The 22,023-nt window shown below is 38.8% G+C and overlaps 1 protein-coding gene across 4 annotated transcripts in view; it reads left to right on the top strand.

Moving 5' to 3' along the window:
- The first annotated feature begins 18,986 nt into the window (after positions 1-18,986).
- Positions 18,987-22,023, top strand: part of LOC107762027 (polycomb group protein EMBRYONIC FLOWER 2) — a 28,084-nt gene continuing 25,047 nt past the window's right edge. For 2 of the 4 annotated variants that reach the window (XM_075252066.1, XM_075252067.1), the window contains exon 1: positions 18,987-19,269. The gene's annotated coding sequence lies outside the window, so the exon portion shown is untranslated. The remainder of the gene's footprint in view (positions 19,270-22,023) is intronic. The other 2 variants (XM_075252068.1, XM_075252069.1) reach the window with 1 other exon arrangement.

The following is a 22,023-nucleotide window of genomic DNA, read 5'->3' as shown; positions in this document are numbered from 1 at the left end:
CTTCCCTCCAGCTGTTAGCCAATCTCTAGGCCTTAATTTGTAAACATATACAGAGCTTCACAAGATGTCCCTCTAGGCATCTATAGGTATACTGAAGTACTTTGTTGAACTTGCGAATATTGTTATACCTTATTTCACAGATCTGTTATCCATCTGTATGACTTTACTGCATCAAGGTAGGTCATATTATACCGTAACTCTTACTTCGATTTATCGTTACTGAGGTCTGCTACCAAACTCCAGGTTACTCTCATTGCTTATCCTATATGTATAAATCTAAGTCCTTTAACACTTCTTCATTACTGTTCATCTTAAGATTGAAGGCCTAATCTTATCTCATACTTTGTAACTTGTATCCATCCATTGTTGATTCACCTCAATGTTGATCTACAATCTACCACTTGAAGACTTGAAGCTTCTTACGTAATACATTACCGTTAGGGCCCACGTCTCATCGGGGAACATCTGAAATAATTGGACCAATCCACCTAGGGCGATGCCATATTTCCATAATGCATCCCAATATGACTCACCTTACATGGGTATTTTAATCCCGTACAATTCATGAAATCCACTTCAAGTCATTACTCAATCGAAGGCCCCAACGTCATCCGTTATATATCACAATTACACCCTTATTCTACTACCAGGGCAGCATTTTACCTCTTCTAAACGCTATTAGTATTAGACTCCTTTGAGTTCATTCCGGCTATACTGAACTTTCTATAACTTAGAGAAACCATAAACTCTCTTGTTTTCATGGGCTTAATCCTGAGAACTTATCCATTTTCGTCACCTTCTCACTTTCCGTTTTCTTATCCTTATTCTTGTCTTTCTAAAACCTTGTCGCTCTACCATACTTTATCATATGATTTACACATATCCATTTATACTACTCGCAACCTTCCTTCAACTTTCTTGCACCATAGATTTCCTTGTGTCATTCTGGGATATCAATCGAGACATCACATCGTTTCTAACTCTTCTTTACTCTTTTTGCTAGACTTCTCGATACCTAAAAACCATAGGTTGGAAGATATGCCACTGACTATGCCGTTATCATTCCTAGATACTGAATCCGAGCGCTTCTAGCCTTCTATCTGAAATTATAGATTATTCACAACCTTCTCCACCTAAGTATCTCATACGTTGTTCACCTTTACCTTACTTACCTTAAAATCTCGCATCACATCTTCTATTTCTTTTATGACCTCCCTTCCACATAGGTATGAATCACATCCACAACTTGAATCTCCATTATAATACTTGCACCTTTGGTGCATATACAATTCGGTGGGAGCTTCATATTGACTTCTTATGAGGCTGGTACTTCTTCTAAGTGGCTTTATCGTAAAGCCGTTATAGAATATGGTTTTTGTACTATCTCTCTTGTGCCTCTGATATTAGAGTAAGTCTGCAATGTTCTTGATCATGATTTCTATAATTTTCTCGGTTTAATAATCAGACTCCTGATTCATTTGGTTGATGTAACTCTTTAGTTTCCTCTTCCTGCTTATCAACCTTCATGTAGGCTTGAGTTATCTTCCGATCTGCGGCTCCTGGTATTAATTATTACTTTAGCCTTCCATGGGTGCTATAGAATATCCATGATACAATCTTCTAATAATTCAATCCTTTGTTTATACCTTGGGCCCAATTCTTTCTTTTAACTTATACTGAAGTCTTCTACGGCTGTATAAATGTCAGTATATATGCTGCATGGATAATATTCCAAAATCGTAAGTACGTTCATGATGTAACTAACTCTGGATCACTGATCGAATAATTCCTTTCGTCCTTCTCATCTTTCTTTAAACGTAGGTAATTACTTTTCCTGGTCTTTATGGCCCCCCCCCCCCTTGTTGCGTGCATACTTAACTTATCTTAGTGCCCATACATATTGGAATTCCATACCACTCATATGATCTTGAATATCACTTTTTATTTTTTTTTACTTCCTGCCCCTTAGCCACGGTAGGTGCAACTTTCTTATGGAGTGCATACAACGTTGTTGTGAGACTGTTGTTATAAGATCACTTCCTCTTTAGGTCACTGAGCTTAGGTCGAAGCCTTCTTCCTTACTTCCCCAGCTAATCTTTCATTGTAGTACTTAGGGAGGACCTTCTGATTCTTGCAAGGCTGCGAGCTTATTATATCGTATACTCGACGAAATTTTTGATGTCCTTCCTCGCCTATAATTATCCGTAGTTACTTACCTCCACGCCCTTGTACTTGTAGGGTTACTTCTGAGCTGATATTTTGATTGTCTTCCCAGTGGCACTTTCTTTTATCTCTGTAACACTCATACGGTACCTTTAACTACCCCAACTCCTATCTTAATATTTCTCAAGGTTACGATATCATATCTACGAGACTGAATTCCCCATGTTGGGGTTTACTATGTTTATCTTGCACGATATGTTGATTTGTGTGTATCTTCTTATCTAACCATAACTAGGCTCTTCCTAAATCAACTACCAACTACTCGTTGGCCCATTTTCATATCAACATTCCGCGTAATCTTTCTTGGGTTATTCCCTTTGTCTTAACTTACGTCTCGCACTAACTCTTTATTTATCAATAACATCTTGGGCAGAAACCCTTACTTCCTCTCCTTGACGTCGTGCTTGCATAATGTTCTGGGATCGTAGCATATCTGTATAATTTGGGTAACTGCAAGCTCATTCCTTTTTCATTTTTCTTTCAGATTCTTCCTTTCACATTCCATAATTACTAAAACCATTTAATTCTGACTTCATGCCACATCACTCCATATTCCCCCCTTTAGGGGAGTGCTAAGAGTTGGAGCTACGAAGATCTACCTATAGATGTTTTATCTCTTCATATTTGGCGTCTTTCCATATCATCGATGATCCTTACTTTCCTCGCGGTAATCCTTCTGTACCAAGGATAACGAAATTCCTTACTCGCGAGGGTGACACTTAGTGTAACTGGCACATACAGTCCCTTAAGCTTAACTTTGCTCATCTTGCTTTCTTTAGGGAAGCGTCTTCTTGAATGACCTTCAAAGTGTATTCTTTTGTCGTCCATTCTATTATCGTCGGGATGCAATCTCTGAAATTCTCATAATGCCGACTATTACTCAGTCCCTAGTTCATGTTTAGTTTATCTTGTTCATCAGTCTATGTTGATTTCTTATTACTCTGGGGTCTAATTTTTTTTTCCTTTTGGTAATCACATTGGAGTCATGAACATATTTCTCGAAATGAGGATATGACTTTATGGCCTATATTCTTTTGTTGTCTCAAGGCCTGTCACCTCTCGGTTTTTCCTTCACTTGACTATAGACTATGTAATACTGTTATCTTTTTTATCTACCGGTGTCATCCATGTATCACATCTTACTCATAATGCTTCATTAACTCTCTTATTATTTCCCGCTAACATTTATGTCTATCACTTTATTCTAAAAACTCGAACAAGACATTCTTTTGCTTTAGCTCCCCTTGCTTCATCTACTGACCCATCGGGTTGACTAACATTCTTTCTCTACTAGGGACGGGAGTCACACTAAGATAATATTTATCCATTCCAGGCTTCCAGTGTCTATCTTTGTAGTGCTTATATCTAGTTGTACTATTTTAGAGTGCACCATCTGGGCGTCTCACAAGGAGATCTATTAGCACATTTGTAATATCCTTCGGAAATGTCAGCTAACGCTAACAATCCATCCACCATTTTGGGTTACCTTAACCCCAGCTAGATCTTGATATCCTGCCTTCTCTTATACTACTTCTGTTAGCCCCCATAGGACATAAACGAGATGGGTGTGGCCAATTGTACATACCTCTGTTATTGTTGAAGGTAACTCAAAAGGCTTGTATTCCTCTGCGATAATCTTCATTAGCTGGGTAGCTCGTACCCTTTTTCGTCTTGCTTCTTTTACTTGCTGAAACTTGTGTCTACCTTACGATTCTCTTATTCTTTTTTACCGTAAGAGTGGATAGACATTCTTGCCTTAGGGATCCTTATCAAGAAGTTCACACATCTTAGTACACACATGATCTGTTGAATACCTTATATTTATCCATCATAAGCATGATGTAAATATTGAGTTCCTCTGACTCAACTTTTCCATAGCTATATCTCTTACCAACTGTCTTTATAGATGTAGGCATAGTCCTATTCTGAATAATATAGAGCTTAGAAAATTGAGTTCTTACAACTAAGCTCTACCACACAATCTAGAGTAAGAAGAAAGAGTGACAGCCCTAAATGCCCTGTAGCCTCCTGCTTATAAGTGTGGTGCACAACACACCCATAAATAAGACTCTACTAGACACGACTTTTAGACTCCCTAGGACAGAACTGCTCTGATACCACTTTTGTCACGACCCAAACCGATGGGCCGCGATGGGCACCCGGTACCTTACTCAACCGAGTACCAACATAATGTATCTTTCTTATTACATCATCATATACACGTGACATACGGGCCTAATAGGCCAACATCATCATTTATAAACTCAAAACGTAGGCCGACAATGTCGTACAATATTTCACGTATACGACATATGTCTACAAGCCTCTAAGAGTACATAAATATCATAAAGGTCGGGATAGGTCCCCGCCATACTAATCAGTACATGTCCTAATCATACTAACCACATAAACAACTCTAGAACAAATGGAGTGCACCAACATCTTCCGCTGAGCTGATCGCCTACTTGGAGGACTCTCGACCTGTCTATCGAGACCTGCGTGTATGAAATGCAGCATCCCCAGGAAAAAGGGATGTCAGTACAAATAATGTACCGAGTATGTAAGGAATGAAAATCAGTAAACAATAGACATGAGAGAAACATGGAGTAAAAGACTCAACATGTATATCTGAATAGCTCTATGCATCATTGAATATTATAATGTCATGTATATGCGTATAAATGCTATGCATATAAATGCTATATCATGCATAGGTATATGTGTTCATAACATCATCAAGCCTCTCAGGGCATCCTATCATATCATCTCGGCCACTGTGGGTAAATCATCAACTTATACCAGCTGATCAGGTGGTGGTGCGTATATAACGCCATAACCTTTTCCCGTATCCCATATACCTATAATATACGCGTATATAACGCCATCTAATCATGGGTCAATGTACATGTATAAATGCATAAAATGCATAAGAAATACGTTAATAAGATTTTCTCGGAATGTCATAAAATCAATATGCCTTTCGGATAAACTTTATCAAATACGTATTTTTCTGAGACCCATGAACAGAAGATATAATAATAATTCACATGGGGAATCAATAATATAGACACCCCTAATATTTCTATGAATAGAGTTATTTATGGAAATTGTGCACTTGCTCGTTTCGTTCGTGTCGTATAGATCATACCAAAAAGAGAGAAGGGGTAGCCTTAACATACATGTACCGATTCTCTTGATAATTTGTCTAACACACGTCAATTGTAACAACATATAACGGCGGATCGAAGTAGGAAAAGATTTGTATGATATTCTTGAGAAAGATTGTACCGTACTCCATTAGAATCGCAAAATCCATTTCTCTAACATTACGTAGTCTCGTATGATTTTTGTAGCAAAACCACGTTGCCAACATCTAAACTTTTATGAAACAGTTTGCTGAAACTTTTCCACCATTACTTAGCACCATAACCTCTGATTTTTGATGTATGGAGATGTCTTCTTTGAGAAATACGTTACTAAGCCAATCTATCTTACTACATGATGTAAGAAAGGCTTTTAAGATTATGCCCTTGTGGGCCCCACAATAGGATGACTAAGCTTTGGCCTAAAGGCCCCTATTTGCCACCAATTTTTAATGACTAAGAGTCACTACATGGGCTGCTATGTTAAGGAGGGGTCAAACTTATCCAACATTTTATAATTACTTAATTAATCTCCCACCCAAAATCATTAATAACCCGATTATCCACATAATTAAGAATTATCTCAATTTACTTAAAACACTACTCACTTTTAATACACTTTACATACACTTCTATTATGGTCATGTGGTACCTTGTATGACACTAGTCCATAAATACGAGGTATTGTAGCTTGGACCTTATTTTATCTCAAAATGTCAAACTTCGACGAAAATTTATTTTCTTCGATTTGCTTACCCTTTCACCTTCACGAATTTACTCATCACTTGTTTGAAATAGCATAATGCTTATAATCTCAAAATAATCCCGTTCCTGAATTACGTCAATTAACTTACGACAAAACTTTAACGTACGAAAATGTGGGATGTAACATCTCATTTCCGAGCTTATATTAATTTACTTATGGCGTACTTTTTACGTACAAAAATATGGGGTGTAACAATGAGGACAGGAAGCTCCGTGATGTGTCTTTCATGGTTGGGGAGAAGGTGTTGCTGAAGGTATCACCCATGAAGTGTGTTATGAGATTTGGGAAGAGGGGCAAGTTGAGCCCCCGGTTCATTGGGCCTTTTGAGGTGCTTCAGAGGATAGGGGAGGTGGCTTACAAGCTTGCCTTACCACCCAACTTGTCGAGTGTGCAACCAGTGTTTCATGTTTTTATGCTCCGGAAGTATATTGGCGATCTGTCTCATGTTTTGGACTACAGCACGGTTCAGTTGGATGGTGATATGACTTATGATGTGGAGCCGGTGGCCATTTTGGATCGGTAGGTTCGGAAGTTGAGGTCAAAGGATATAGCTTCAGTGAAGGTGTAGTGGAGAGGTTAGCCTGTGGAGGAGGCCACCAGGGAGACCAGGCGAGATATGCGGAGCAGATACCCACACCTATTTGAGACTCCAAGTATGTTTCTAGACCCGTTCGAGGACGAAAGGTTGTTTAAGAGGGGGAGGATGTAACGACCCGACCGGTCGCTTCGAGAGTTATAGCCCCGTTCTCCCCATATCTGCTTCCTTTTGTGCTTTTCAACTATATTATGATATATCGGGTTAGTTGGTTTGGGTCCGTAGTGGTTTCGGAGTAAATTGAGACACTTAGTCTCTTTAGTATAAACTTAAGTTGGAAAAGTCAACCGGATGTTGACTAATGTGTAAATGATCTCGAATTTGAATTTCGATGGTTCTGTTAGCTCCGTTAGGTGATTTTGTACTTAGGAGCGCTTTCGGAATGTGATTTGGAGGTCCGTAGTTGAATGTGGCTTGAATTGGCAAAAATAGAAACTTTGGCGATTTTGGTCGGTAGTGAAAAATTTGATATCGGGGTCGGAATGAATTTCCGAAAGTTAGGGTAGGTTTGTGGTGTCATTTGTGATGTGTGTGTAAAATTTGAGGTCATTCGGACGTGGTTTGGTAGGTTTCGGCGTCTTTTGCGGAATTTGGAAGTTTAGAAGTTCTTAGGCTTGAATTCGAGGGTAATTTGGTCTGTTGATGTTGTTTTGAGTGATTTGAAGGCTCAACTATGTTCGTATGTTGTTATATGACTTGTTGGTATATTTGGTTGAGGTCCCGAGAGCCTTGGGAAGTGTTTCGGATGCTCAACGGAAGGAAGTTTTGGACTTAAGCTTGGCAAATTTTTCTGGTGTTCTAGTGTTTTCGCACCTACGGTGGGACTTAAGCTTAGGAAGTCGCAGATGCGGGCAAGGCTAGGTTAGATTGGAATCGCAGATGTGAGAAGGGGGACGCATCTGCGAGCCCGCAGATGCGAGGCTGAGACGCAAATACGGAAGAGAGGAGTTTGGTAATTTCCGCAGAAGCGGGGGAAAATGCGCAGGTGCGCGTCCGCAGGTGCGAGACCTGGGATACAGGTGCGGGGCCAGTGCGTTAAGTGAGTTTCCACAGAAGCGGAGTTCCCAACCGCATAAGCGGCTCCGTAGGTGCGGATATTGGATCGCATGTGCGGTTTTGCTCGGCAGAAAGTATAAATAGAGGACTTCGAAATTTTTCCTCATTTTCACAATTTGGAACACAGACTATGGATCTTTTGGAGTGATTTTTGGAAGGAAATTCGAGGGTTATCACTGAAGTAAGATCCTTGAGCCTAATTATCCATAGGTATGGTATTTTCACGTTGATTTCTCATCTAATTAGTAGGGTTTTGAAGTGAAAATTGGGGGTTAGGGCTTGGGACTTTGGAGAGTGTAATTTGGGGATTTAAGGGATCAAACGATATTGGATTTTGATAAATTTCATATGGTTAGACTCATGAGTGAATGGGCTTTCGGGTTTTGTAATTTTTGTTGGATTTCGAGACGTGGGCCTGGGGGGCTGGGTTTGAGTCGATTTCGGATTTTGGCTATAATTTGGTATTTTTCTTGTGGAATTGGTTCCTTTGCCTATATTGATCGTATACTATTGCTTGTGGCTAGATTCGAGGCGTTTGGAGACCGATTTGAGAGGCAAGGGCATCGCGGAGTAGGATTTTGCTTGGTTTGAGGTAAGTAATATTTTCAAACTTGGTTCTGAGGGTTCGAGACCCAAATTATATGCAATGTGATTGGTATTGAGGTGACACATATGCCAAGTGACGGGCGTGCGGGCGTGCACCGTGAGAATTATGACCTGGGTGATTCCATGGCACTGTTTAGTGACACTATCCTGTTGATATCCATGTTTTCATCATGTGATAAAGTAGTTGAGCTGTAAATCATGCTAAATATCATGTTTAGGCTTTGTGCCGGTATTGTTTGGACCCTTAGCGGTCGTTTCTTGCAGTCATCTCACTAGTGTCATTTACTATTTCATACTCAGTAATGATTATGCATTTTCATATCATACCTTGGTCTCAGTTATTTATTGACTCATCATATCATTGTTCCGGGTTTTTTCATGACATTGTGAGCCTGTGGTGAGACTGGAGAGGTTAATGGCTGAGTGAGGTCGAGTGCCTGGTTATGAGTGATAGTTATAGGATCGGGTTGCACGCCACAACAGTTATTTTAATGATTATGATAACGCTTGGGTTGTAGGAGCCCCTCCGGAGTCTGTAACACACCCCGAGTGAGCGCGGATGATATTATTGAGGGATGGATTTCCCTGGACATGGATTTGTCCAAAGTACTTGATACCTGTAGATGGATTTCTCCACAAGGTTGGATTGCCCTTTTTCCTCAGTACTAGTGACTTATAGTCAGAGTTGTATATATTTCGGGATGGATTTCTCTGGGCCAGATGGCCATATACAGTACCGAGTGGTTGGATACTTGAGAGTGGAGCACATGGTGCATTTCATACAGTCTGTGTATTGGCATGGAGAGATAGCTGAGTTGGTGTACTCGCGTTACTTCTTGCACCTCGTGTGTAGATCCAGGCGATACCGGTCGTAGCGACAATTGCTGATTGAGAATTCTAGCATTTTGGAGACTATCAAGGTAGCCGCACAACGTTCGTGGGCCTTGACTCTCCTTCTTTATCTTTGTCGTACTTTCAGTTTATATCTCTAGACACTGTAATAGACTGGATTTATGATCTAGACGCTCATGTGCTCAGTGACACCCTGGTTTTAGGCTGGATTGTATCACTTGGGGATTTTTTTATGTTTCAAATAGTTTTTCTTTAATGTTAAATGCTTCCGTTAACGTTTTCAACTTATTGTTATTGGTGTTGGGTTGTTGAGTTGAGGCTGGCCTATTTCCATGATAGGCGCCATCACAATAGTTGATTTTGGGTCGTGAAAATTATATACCAGATAATGATAGGATCGGGCTAGATGACACGACATTTCTGTAAATATCCTTCTAGGGAATCATGCGTATTAATTGTACAAAGGGCTAGTGTATCTGGGAGTTTTCCTAATTTGAATTATGGCGACCCATCTGGTGAGATCCATTATATATATATATATATATATATATATATATATATATATATATATATATATATATATATATATATATATACACACACGGGGGAGGAGGTGACTGCTAATCGAGAGTTGAGTTTATTGTTGAGAGGAAGATTGTACCACATATTTATATTTGTTTAATTCGCGTATTTATTCTGCCCCATATCTATTTTACTTCTTACTGTATTTTCCTTATGGGACCACTAGTAAGCGTCGATGTCAACCCCTCGTCACTACTTCTCTGGGGTTAGGCTAGATACTTACTGGGTACACGTTGCTTACGTACTCATACTACACTTGCTGCACATTTTTGTGCAGGTACATATATGTCTAGAGGCCATGTGAGAGCAGAGGCATGTATACATGCGGGGACCTAGGTGAGTTGTATTCTATTTGTCGACTCGCAGCCAACAATATCTCCTTATTATTTATATTTTTCCTCTCCAATTTGTATTTCGGACAACTGTTATATTTTGTTTTATATTCCTAGTTAATGCTCATGCACTTGTGACACCGAGTTTTGGGATGAATATGGGTTGTTCTGTATTGAATTTGTTTAAAGTATTATTATTTACTTTGTAAATCCCCATTCTTTACTATTTAAATTGAAGGAAAAATATGATTTAAAAAATAATAAAATGAGAACCCAGTTAAGTAATTATTGTTGGCTTGCCTGACAGTGGTGTCAGGCTCCATCACGACCTTTATGGATTTTGGGTCGTGACAGCTTGGTATCAGAGCATTAGGTTCACTTAGGTCTCACGAGTCATGAGCGAGTCTAGTAGCTTATTGCGGATCGGTACAGAGACGTCTGTACTTATCTTCGAGAGGCTACAGGGCTGTTAGGAGCACTTCTCTTCTTGATTCCTCATCGTGCGAATTGATTCCTTTGAGGCTTATTCCTTCGTTTCCTTCCTATTTAATCTTATGCGACGTGAAGCGCTTATTATAAATTGGGAATCGAGGAAGTTTAATGGTACTACAAATGTTGTTCAGGGTGTTTCTCCCTGCGTATTTGATTGAGCTATTGCCGTTTCAGCTCAGTATCAGTATCTACTTGTGAGGTTTCTGGTTATCTGCATATTGTGAGTTATTACGACTAAGGAAAGAAAACGTCAGTGGTAGTTCGAGCAAATGATTGGAGGAATGTGTGTTATACTTAGGCTTTATCGGTTCATGTTCAGTTTTGAGAAGACTCAGGGTTTATGCTTCGTGTGGAGGTGATGTACAAGGAAAGTGATCCAGCCGGGTGCTTCTTTAAGAGGGTGTTCATGTGCTAGCAGGGCCTTGGAGTTGATTATAGTCGAGACCAAGTCAGGGTGAGTGACTTTCAACAACGGTCTTAGTGGATTCAAAAATTTAAGTGCGGTGCCTAAGGATTTCGAGCCAGTAGTATGGTTATGTATTTGATCTTTTGCAGTGGATTATGAAAGGTGTCTTGGAGTGTTCTACATTATTGTCGGTTTGCGGTGTGACATTTGAGGAATGGAAGAAAATAACTTCGGATTCATAGAGGGGTTTTCAGAATGGGTGTACCAGTTGAAGATGCAATTATGTGCATAAGGAGGGTATGAGATGGTTCGTAGGTTTTGGAGACAACGTGGTCTATGAAATAAGGTCACTCAGGATGAGTGCGGATTTGGGTTCATGATGTTTTGAATGGATCTATCATTATTTCTACGGCAAGTCGCGAGTAAATTAGAAGAAATGACTCGGTTAGTAATGGTTGAATCAGCACGGTTATGGCAGTGGCCAGTTTCTCCAGCGTTAAGTTATACATTTAATTTGTGGTTGTACACTTGGGCTTGAGCACCACCACAACTTGGTTGATTTGGGAGGTATTTGATTCGTATGGCTTTGTTATGTAAATGGATTTCAGGAAGAGTTATGGCAGTTTAGATTACGACATGAGGTTGTATTTTCTGCGGTTTGGGAATTAGGTTGCGTGTTGCATTGGTTCTTCCGAAATGAGCTACGTAAAAGGTTTCTATATAATGAAGTGTTTATCCTATTAGTGGATCATGGGTTATTATGGAATTCTGGTACTCTCACGTGTTGGCATGTTAGGTGCAGCGAGCGGCATGGAAAATTGGAAGCTGAGGATCAAGGTTGCGGTTCGGTGTTGAAACAAATGTCACGAGCTCAGATGATCAGGGAAGAATTCGGATGTTTAGAGTAAGTTGGTATTGTCTTTAGCGTCATCTGAGATCGATGTCCTGTGTAAGAGGCTTTGTGTACTGATTTGCGGCTTCTTGATTTGCTTTACAACATTAGTGTGACCGGTGGTATAGATGTGCAGACTTGTTACCTGATGCGGAGGGTCGTGGGAGTGTATCCCATAGGAATATTGTATAAGTGTGACATGTAGTCACTTGATTGGTTAAAGATTTAAAACCAATTATGGAGATTGTGGTACTATCGCTAATATGAGAATTTATGCCTGAAGGGCGCTCGGTTCATTTGGTTGTCGGATGTGGAAGTTTGTTCCGAATTTGACGGGTATTCTTATGTGTCGTGAATAGGTCATTGTGGGTCCTCGAGGGGCTATTTAGCCAATCATGGTATGATCAGAATCAGTTTGAGGTCCATGGATGGATCTAAATGTGAATGTGGGCTCTATATCAGGCCGAATATGCTTATCTCAGCATAGCGTTGTTTTCGGAAGGGTCTTCGGGCCTTGGATGTTATTTCTGTCGTCAGCTATTCCATGTAATATATATTATACCAAGTGGGCTATAAGGTGGTTTGATTATTCATACTCGTATTGAGATCCCGTATGGTTTGTGGTATTATGTGAGCAGGATGGCTCTCGAGATGCATGTCATATATTGCACCTTAGTGGTGCTTGAGTTTTGTAGCGTGTGACGCTACCCGTCTCCCTAGGATTTGTATTATTCACTTGGCGTGCTTATGGTTGATATTCGGGCATTTCGTGTGTATGAGTGTTACGACTCGATGTGTGTTTTATTTAGATTATTATGTGTGGATCGGGTGGCACGCCGCCACATGTACATGGTTGGATAGGGTGGCACGCCGCCACAGATATGTTGGTTGGATCGAGTGGCACGCCGCCACAGATATGTTGATTGGATCGGGTGGCACGCCGCCACGGGTATCATGGTTGGATCGGGTTGCACGCCGCAACGATATCATGTGTGGATCGGGTTGCATGCCGCAACAATGTGTTATTGAGTACAGTTTCCCATATCTATTATTGCGTATTTTGCTTCTCATTTCCTGAGGAAGGTTTATAACATCCTTTCGGTTGTTTAATTAGTTACGTGGGTTGAGTAGTTCTTTCCAGAGTTCGTTTTTCCTTATGTATCGCCTTCGAGTCTATAGCTTGTTGGCACATTGTGGCATCATACAAGATTTTTGGCAGTGTTTGAGGTGGCTTATTGCTTGAGAAGCTTGTACTGGGTGAGACGAAATTATTGGACCTGGGATTAGTGCGATCAGATTTATATGAAGCATATTAAAGAGTAAATATTGTAATTCGGTCCAGAATGAGGTAATGGTTCTTGTCGGGAGGAAAGACTCCATAAATTGTGATTCAGCAGGTGGTTATGAGTTCTACACATCTTCTCTGTCGTGGCAGTATTGCAAGAGTTGGAATAGGACTTACATGGGTCATGAGGTGTGTTGTGAGCATCAGATTCGTGGGATTTCAGCTGTTATTATAGGGGATGTTATTATGGCCATGTGAATTATGCAGTGCATGGTGTGGATTTCGCGAGGGTATGCAAATATGTATTGGTGCATCGTGTAGTGATTAATATGGTAGCATGGGTAGGTGCAAGAGGTATTAAATAGCGATTTCAAACAACTCCAAAGCAGTTCTTAGCACGTTCGCGGACGAACGTATGTTTAAGTGGGAGAGAATGTAATGAACCGACCGGTCATTTTGAGCTCTACTACGTCATTCAGCGGTTTGAGACCCAGAGCAGCTTCACTTCAGGTATTATGACTTGTACGCGTGGTCGGAATTTAATTTCGGGATGTTCGGAGTTGATTTGAAAAAAATAATCTAATTTCAGAAGCTTTAAGTTGGAGGAATTGATTAAGGGGTGATTTTTGCGTAAACGACCTCAGAATCGGGATTTGAAGGTTCCAACAGGTTTGTATGATGATTTTGGACTTGGACGTATGTCCGGATCGGATTTTGGATGACCCGGGAACGTTTCAGCACATATTGTAGAAGTTGCCATTTTGGAAGGATTTCATAAATTTGGGTTGGAGTGCATTTCAATACTATCGATGTCCGTTGGGATTTTTAAGTTTGGGAATAGCTCCGTATGGTGATTCCGGTATTGGGAGCGCGTCTGGATGTGGATTTGGAAGTCCGTAGGTCATTTGGTGAAAGTTGGAACTTAGACGGTTTTTTTTAGAAGTTTGACCGGAAGTGAACTTTTTGATATCGGGGTCGGATTCTGATTCCGGAAGTTGGAGTAGGTCCGTAATGTCAATTATAACTTGTGCGCAAAATTTGATGTCAATCTGAGTCGTCTAAGTACGTTTCGGCGCATTTTTAGTGAATAGAAAAACTTGAAGTTCATAAGTTTGATTCAATTGGTTTTGGGGTGCGATTCTTAGTTTTAATGTTGTTTCGGATGTTCCGAAAGTTTGATCAAGTCCGCTATATGATTCTAAACTTGTTGGTATGTTCAGGCGGGGCCCCGGGTGGCCCCGAGTGTCAATCGGACGAGGCTCGGACCAAGTCGGAAGCTTGGAATAACAACTGAAGCTCCCAAGTCTATCATAATCGCACCTGCACTTGGTCAGCCGCAGGTGCGGGCTCGTAGGTCTGAGCCACGAGCTGCAAAAGCGAGAAATGGAGGGCAGCCCAGAATCTGCATATGCGAAAGATTGGGCGCACCTAAGTGAGCGCAGGTGCGAGAGACATGGTTGTAGGTGCGACTAGGCTCGCGGAAGCGGCCCTCCTTGTTCGCAAATGCGTACCCATCCAGATGAGGGAAAGGTGCACCTGCGAGGCATTTGCCGCAGGTGCGGGACCGTAGGTGCAGCCCAAAGCACCGTAGGTGCGAAAGTCGTTGGGCAGTGAGGGTTCATTTGATGCGGGACTTAGGCCATTTTTATCATATTTTCATTCACTCTTAGGCGATTTGAGATCTTTCAAGGAGAGCATTTTGACCTAGCTTTGTAAGGTAAGTAATTTCTACTTAATGTGAGTTTAATACATAGATTATGGGTAGATTTTAGCATGAAAATTGGTAAAAATTATGGAATTTTGATAGAAAAACTAGAAAATGGTATTTTTGGATTTTGACCACGAATTTGGATATGGAATTGGAAATAAATTATATAGTTGAGTTCGTGAGGTTATGGGTAATAGTTATCTTCACAAAATTTCAGAATCTGGCCACGTGGGCCCGATGGTTGCTTTATTGATTTTCCAACGGAATTGGAAATTGTTATAAATTGATTAATTATGAGTATTAGAGTACATTTTGATTGGGTTGCATCTTAATTGACTAGTTTGGAGCGACGAGCACCAGTTTGAGGTGTTAGAGAGGCTTTGGAGTCGGTTATGGAATTTCGGAGCGAGGTAAGTCTCATGTTTAACTCTGTGAGGAGGAAACTACCCCTAGGTGTTGTAATTGATATTTGCTACTTGTTGCGGGGGCTACGTATGCACGAGATGATGAGAGTCCATACATAGCTATATTCATGTTATTGTCCGGGTAGACTCAGGTTCATGCCATGCTATAACTATACTATTTGAGTTGTCTCTTGCCTATTAAGTTCCTTATTACATGCAAAAATTTGAGACTAGACTTGTGTAGAGCGGTAGACTCATTATTGTAGAGATTGGATGAACTTTATGACATGTCACAGAATAATTGTACTCCTTTTATGAATTTTTCCCGCGTTACGTGTTCTCATCGAAGGGCTTTCCCCAAAACTTTCCTAAAACTCATATGTCCCTTCGTGAGTGGGGTCAAGGACCCGTCAAAGCTTTCTTATTCTAATAGGAGCGGGCCGTTCGCCTCAGCATGATAGATATATCTATGGTTCTTGCCGTTCAACCCTCGGCAGTGCACACACTTTATGGGATCGGGTCGTTCGCCTCGACAGGATTATGTACCACACTCTCATGGGAGCGGGCCGTTCGCCTCGGCAATATATATATAATAGATGTATCTATGGTTATATACCAGATTATGATGGGATCGGGTCGTACGCCTCGGCATTTATGTAAAAATCCTTTTAGGGAATCGTGCGTATTAATTGTACAAAGGGCCAGTGTATCTGGGAGTTTTTGTGATTTGAATTATGGCGAACCATCTGGTGAGGTCCATTATAGATATATATGCACTCCGGGGGAGGAGGTGACTGCTAATCGAGAGTTGAGTTTATTGTTGAGAGGAAGATTGTACCACATATTTATATTTGTTTAATTTGCGTATTTATTCTGCCCCATATCTGTTTTACTTCTTACTGTATTTGCCTTGTTGGACCACTAGTAAGCGTCGATGTCGACCCCTCGTCACTACTTCTCTAGAGTTAGGCTAGATACTTACTGGGTACACGTTGCTTACGTACTCATACTACACTTGCTGCACATTTTTGTGCAGGTACATATATGTCTAGAGGCCATGTGAGAGCAGCTGCATGTATACATGCGGGGACCTAGGTGAGCTGCATTCCATTTGTCGACTCGCACCTAACAGAGTCTCCTTCAGAGTATTTACATTTTTCTTGTCCAATTTGTATTCCGGACAACTGCTGTATTTTATTTTATATTCTTAGTTAATGCTCATGCACTTGTGACACCGGATTTTGGGATGAAGATGAGTTGTTCTGTATTGAATTTGTTAAAAGTATTACTTATTTACTTTGTAAATCCCCATTCTTTACTACTTAAGTTGAAGGAAAAATATGATTTCAAAAATAATAAAATGAGAACCCAGTTAAGTAATTATTGTTGGCTTGCCTGACAATGGTGTCCGGTTCCATCACGACCTTTATGGATTTTGGGTCATGACAATTGTGGCGAGAATGAACTTTTCAAGCAATCTAACGTGAGTACTTCATTTGGATATTCATTTTTGAAAAAAGAAGAAACATCTCAACTTATATGTTCAAAACCGAAAATTTAAAATATCCAAGCCGATTAATCTAAAATCGAATTTAAAAAATTTGATCCAATTCGAGCTTATTTGGATTAGATTTGAATTGTCATTTTTTCAATCCGAAAATCGAAAGTTTCATATTCGATCTGAACTGCCCGAACGCCCATCCCTATTTGCAAATGACATAAGGGGATGTAACGGAAAGGTGGAGAAATATGTTAGTAGTTGCTCCCTTCGAGAAAGTTCAATGGATTAGGTAAAGTGAATAATTGTGTTCTTTTACTTCCCTCTTAATGACACCAAATAAGTAGAAGGAAGAATTAATAATTCCACAATGATATTCTGCCAAATTTTTAAAATCAGCTTATTTCGAAAAGTGTCTTTTAAAAAAATATTTTTTGTAAGAAACAGTTTGTATTTGATTAATTAATTTAAAAAATATTTTTGAGTAACAATTTATGTATTGCCAATCTTTTAAAAAGTTATTTTGGGAAGAAACTATTTCTTTTGCTTCTCAAAATAGGTTTTGCTTCTACTCAAAAATATTATTTTCATTTTAAAAGCTTAACCAAATCGCTTAACTTTAGGAAAAAAAAAATACTTTTGGCAAAATAAAATAAGATAAAGCACTATTGACTCAAAAAAAAGCTTTGCCAAATATGCTATTTAAGTAGAAAAACTCCTATCCCTTGTTCTAGGGTCACACTGTAATGCAATTTATAGTGTATTTTCGTACTATTTGGTGGATACAAATGTGATCATTAATAGAAGTAGATAATGTACTAGAAAAATATTAAAGTTCTAGGTTTAATTGCAATTCTTGGTAGGTTCAGTTCTAATTGCAACTCTTGGTGTGAGCTTTTATGCCCTAGATTAATTACTTGGCAGGACTAATTTGATTACTTGTACTTCTGAATTGAACAAACTATCCTATAAAATATTGAGATTCACCTAATTTGATCGGACATCGTCATTATATAATTTCTTTTAGAAAAGAATGATAAAGATAATATGTATATATTTGTTTATTTATTTGTCGCTTTGGTCAATAAATTTGATTAAAAATAATTATTGCTTTAGAAAATTTAAGACATTAATTCTTTCTTTATCAAATCCACCTTTGTCAAATATTTGATCTATATAATTTATTAAAAAATCTCACGAATCTATCAGTTTTCAGAATTTAAGCAAAGGCAGTGAGCAATGTAGTCAATTAACACTTTTGATTAATACTAGTATTAAATAATAGGGAAAAGGCCAAATATACCCCTCTACTTTCAAAAATTATTCACATATACCCTTCGTTATACTATGAGTCAAAATATATCCCTGTTACTATACTTTGGGTTCAAATATACCCCTCATTTAAACGGAGTGACACGTGTCATCGTCCTATTGGCCAATTCTAAATATCTTATAATTAATTAAAAAGACCAATACCTATTACCCATACCCGAAAAATAATTTTCTAAAGCAAAATTTTTTGTAAAAAATTGAAAAAACTGAAAAAAACGAAAATATTTTTTCCCCCAGTTTTTACAAAAATATTGCTTTAAAAAAACTGAAAAATATTTTCTAAAGCAATATTTTTGTAAAAACTGAAAAAAAAACTGAAATTATTTTTCAGTTTTTACAAAAAAATATTTTTCAGTTTTTCAGTTTTTTTTAAAGCAATATTTTTGTAAAAACTGATTTTTTTTTTCAGTTTTTTGCAAAAATAATTTTATTTTTTCAAAAATATTGCATTAAAAAATATTTTTCAGTTTTTTTTAAAGTAATTTTTTTTGTAAAAAGTGAAAAATAAAATATTTTCGTTTTTTTCAGTTTTTAGTAAAAATAATTTTATTTTTTTCCAAATTTTACAAAAAAAGTTGCTTTAGAAAATTATTTTTCGGGTATGGGTAATGGGATGAGTCTTTTTAATTAATTATAAGATATTTAGAATTGGCTAATAGGACAATGACACGTGTCACTCCGTTTAAATGAGTGTTATATTTGAATCCAAAGTATAGCGACAATGGTATATTTGGACTCATAGTATAATAAAGGATATATGTGAATAATTTTCGAGAGTAGAGGGATATATTTAGCCATTTTCCCTAAATAATACAACAATAATAAAATGTGCCCGTTTTATTTTTCTGGGTGGTCAAATTAGTCACAACTCACACATTGTTCTTGTTCCCTTGTTAAAAGTTTTGACCCATGCCCAAAAACGCCTCTGGTTGAGTGGTCAAACAAATCGAAACCGAATACGGATCCAATAAAATCCGACCGATTTTAGGTCCGCCAATTTCAAACGACGCCATCGTTCCTTCTTTTCGGCGATTCAATTGAACGGAGCCACCATCCACCACCAGCTGCGAACTCGTTTTCTCTGGCGAAATCGAACAGTAAGTTTCATTCTCTCCTCTCCTCATTTTCTCTTCTCTGTCTCTAATCCCTAATTCCTTTATCTGATTGTTCGGAACATTGCAATCAACGTGTGTGTGTGTATATATATATATATATATATATATATATATATATATATATATATATATATATATATATATATATATATATATATATATATCATTATTTTTTTAGGAACTATCATTGATTGGTGAATTCTTTGCATATGCTAAGCTTTGGTGAGCTAAGTTACTGGGTAGGTGTGCTTGTAGGGGTAGCAAGAATCGGAGGTGTGCGCTAGCTGGCTCGAACACCACCAATATAGAGAAGAAAAAAGTTGAAGACAGTCCTAGGTTTTATGTGAAAAAAAGATAACTTTTTTATTGATAATGAATGTAAATTTATTCGAACCTGATAAGCACTTTAGTAACTGTTCAACTGCAAATTGATTATAGCTTTTGATTGATTTGCAAAATTTGAAGAAATAGTCTTTAATGATAAAGAATAAAGTATCTCTAATTAGTTCATGTGAGTGAAGGGTGAAAACCAGCTTCGTTATATGAATTCAGACACTCATCTTTAAAATCAGGAACTAATTGAGAAGCAGGGAATCTAGAAAAGTATTAGATGTTAGAGGGGTTTTCAGACCTACAGAAGGTTCTCTAAATTGTCCTCCAGCAGGATCAGATTGTTAGAGAGAACAAAGTATCTTGCCTCCATGCATGTTTTGGAGGCTGACCTGAACTAGGCGAAGTTGTTGTTCAGTTTGATCAAAGTTTTTCAACAAATTCAGCAATTATTTGTGCTGGAATTGATATATTTAATGAGCTATTGATTGATTTACGCTAGATTGATAATTCCATTGGGTTAAGTTTGCGCAGAAGTAGTTTGCTCTGCTTCAAGGAAATGGAATTGCTAACTGTTGAGAAATTTGGTCTGGTGTCAGGTGGGGTGGGACATCGCTGGCAGACTCTTCTTTCAAGAAAGGTAGTGGGGACTAAGCAGGGGAGAGAGTGAAGGGCATATCTGCATTAGTTTAGGAAGAATATTTGGGGTTGTGCGGTGGGAGGGAGAGGGAAACAGAAATTGGGAAGGTTAGAAGACTTGACTGGTTATCAGATGCTAAAAATTAAAATTTGTTTGAACTGTGACCTCGGCGAAAAAAGATAGCTTTCATTAACCCATGAATCAACGTTGCGCGAACATCTTTGTGATCTCCATAATTTTCTTTTCCTCCCTTTTGGTGTTTGATCACTATATGAAAAAAATCAATTTCTCTTCTTGATATGTTTTTTTTTTTGATTTTGCACCGGGTGTCCGAGTCTCTTTGAGCCCCGACTAATCCCGGGGGTGCACAGGCCCTCGGCAAGGAGTTTCCCGCAAGTGCACCACGGTTAATTCAGGTTTTACCCAGTCCGATGGCCCTCAGAAATTGTTTGCACCCAGTGGGTTTCGAACTTGAGACCTTGAAAGGGAGCAAACCCCAAGGCTCAAGTCAATTGCCACCAGGCCAACCCCTGAGGGTTGAAACCAATGAGCATCTTTTCTTACATTGTGTTATTACTAGACAACTTTGGTAGCTCTTTATAGCACTAGCTGGTATTGTTAGGGAGAGAATGATTCCTGATCTTTTTGAGCAATTAATACTGTTAAAGTATCACATTTATTTGCTAATTCATCGCAGTTGACCGTTATGGGCAACTTATTCTTCCTTCAGTTGAACACTACTTTTGAACGGTTCCTGTATTTCGCTTAAAGCATTTGCACATGAGTTCCAATGGTGTATTGCTGTGTTCCCCCTTTCTTTATAAAATCAAAGAACAAAGTTTTATCTTGCTATAGCCACAAGTGTAGTCCCTTTCGCTTGATGAAGAAACTGCACACCAGTTGCCATGTTAAGCTCCGTTCACATGTTCTGCTTGGTAGTTCCAGTCGGTTCCTATTGGTTTTCTGCTTATCAAGGTTCCTAACATGTAATGTCATATTCTTCATTGTATCCTTTTCTTAATATGGTTATTGGGTTGCAGCTTGAAATGTGGCTATTTGTTTTCATAAAATGGTATAGTGAGACTTCATGATTATGCTTTTTCAAATGAAATGAGAACAATTCTTCTGGATATCTCTCTCTTTCACTTTCCCCGCCCCCAATCGAAGAAAAGAGAGAAGTAGGCTTCATTTGTTTGCACTTAATGGAGGTCTGAATCTTAATCATTCAGATCTCAGACATTAAGTGCGTTTGTTTTTAAGTCTGAATCTTAATCGTTCAAATCTTAATTATTAAGTGTGTTTATTTTATTTATTTCACAACCACTTAATGGGTCTGATATGTCTAAATGATTAAGATCTATAACAAAGACTTAATTCCATTAAGATGCTATTATCCACATTCGCTACTAACCGCCGCCACCGTCCACCACCATACTTAATCACAACCACAACCACCCTCCACCACCATCCTCAATCACTGCTGTCATCGTCCACCATTACCGCTACCCCCACCCCCACCATTGTCGACTATCACGACCGATCACCCCATCTTTATCAACTACCACCACCCAACACCCTCAACACCACCACTAAATCAACCTCAACCACTCACCCACCTCAACTACCACCACCAACCACCACCACCACCATCATCAACTATAGCCGTCATTACCCGCCATTTTAGAAATATTATGTTGATAGAACATTAGATTAATTAGTATTTTATTTGAATTTCGTATTTATTAACTTTCAAATAAAAATAAATT

Source organism: Nicotiana tabacum, chromosome 4, assembly GCF_000715075.1.
Source record: "Nicotiana tabacum cultivar K326 chromosome 4, ASM71507v2, whole genome shotgun sequence".
Taxonomy (NCBI): domain Eukaryota; kingdom Viridiplantae; phylum Streptophyta; class Magnoliopsida; order Solanales; family Solanaceae; genus Nicotiana; species Nicotiana tabacum.
This window is presented reverse-complemented; position numbering and strand designations above follow the sequence as displayed.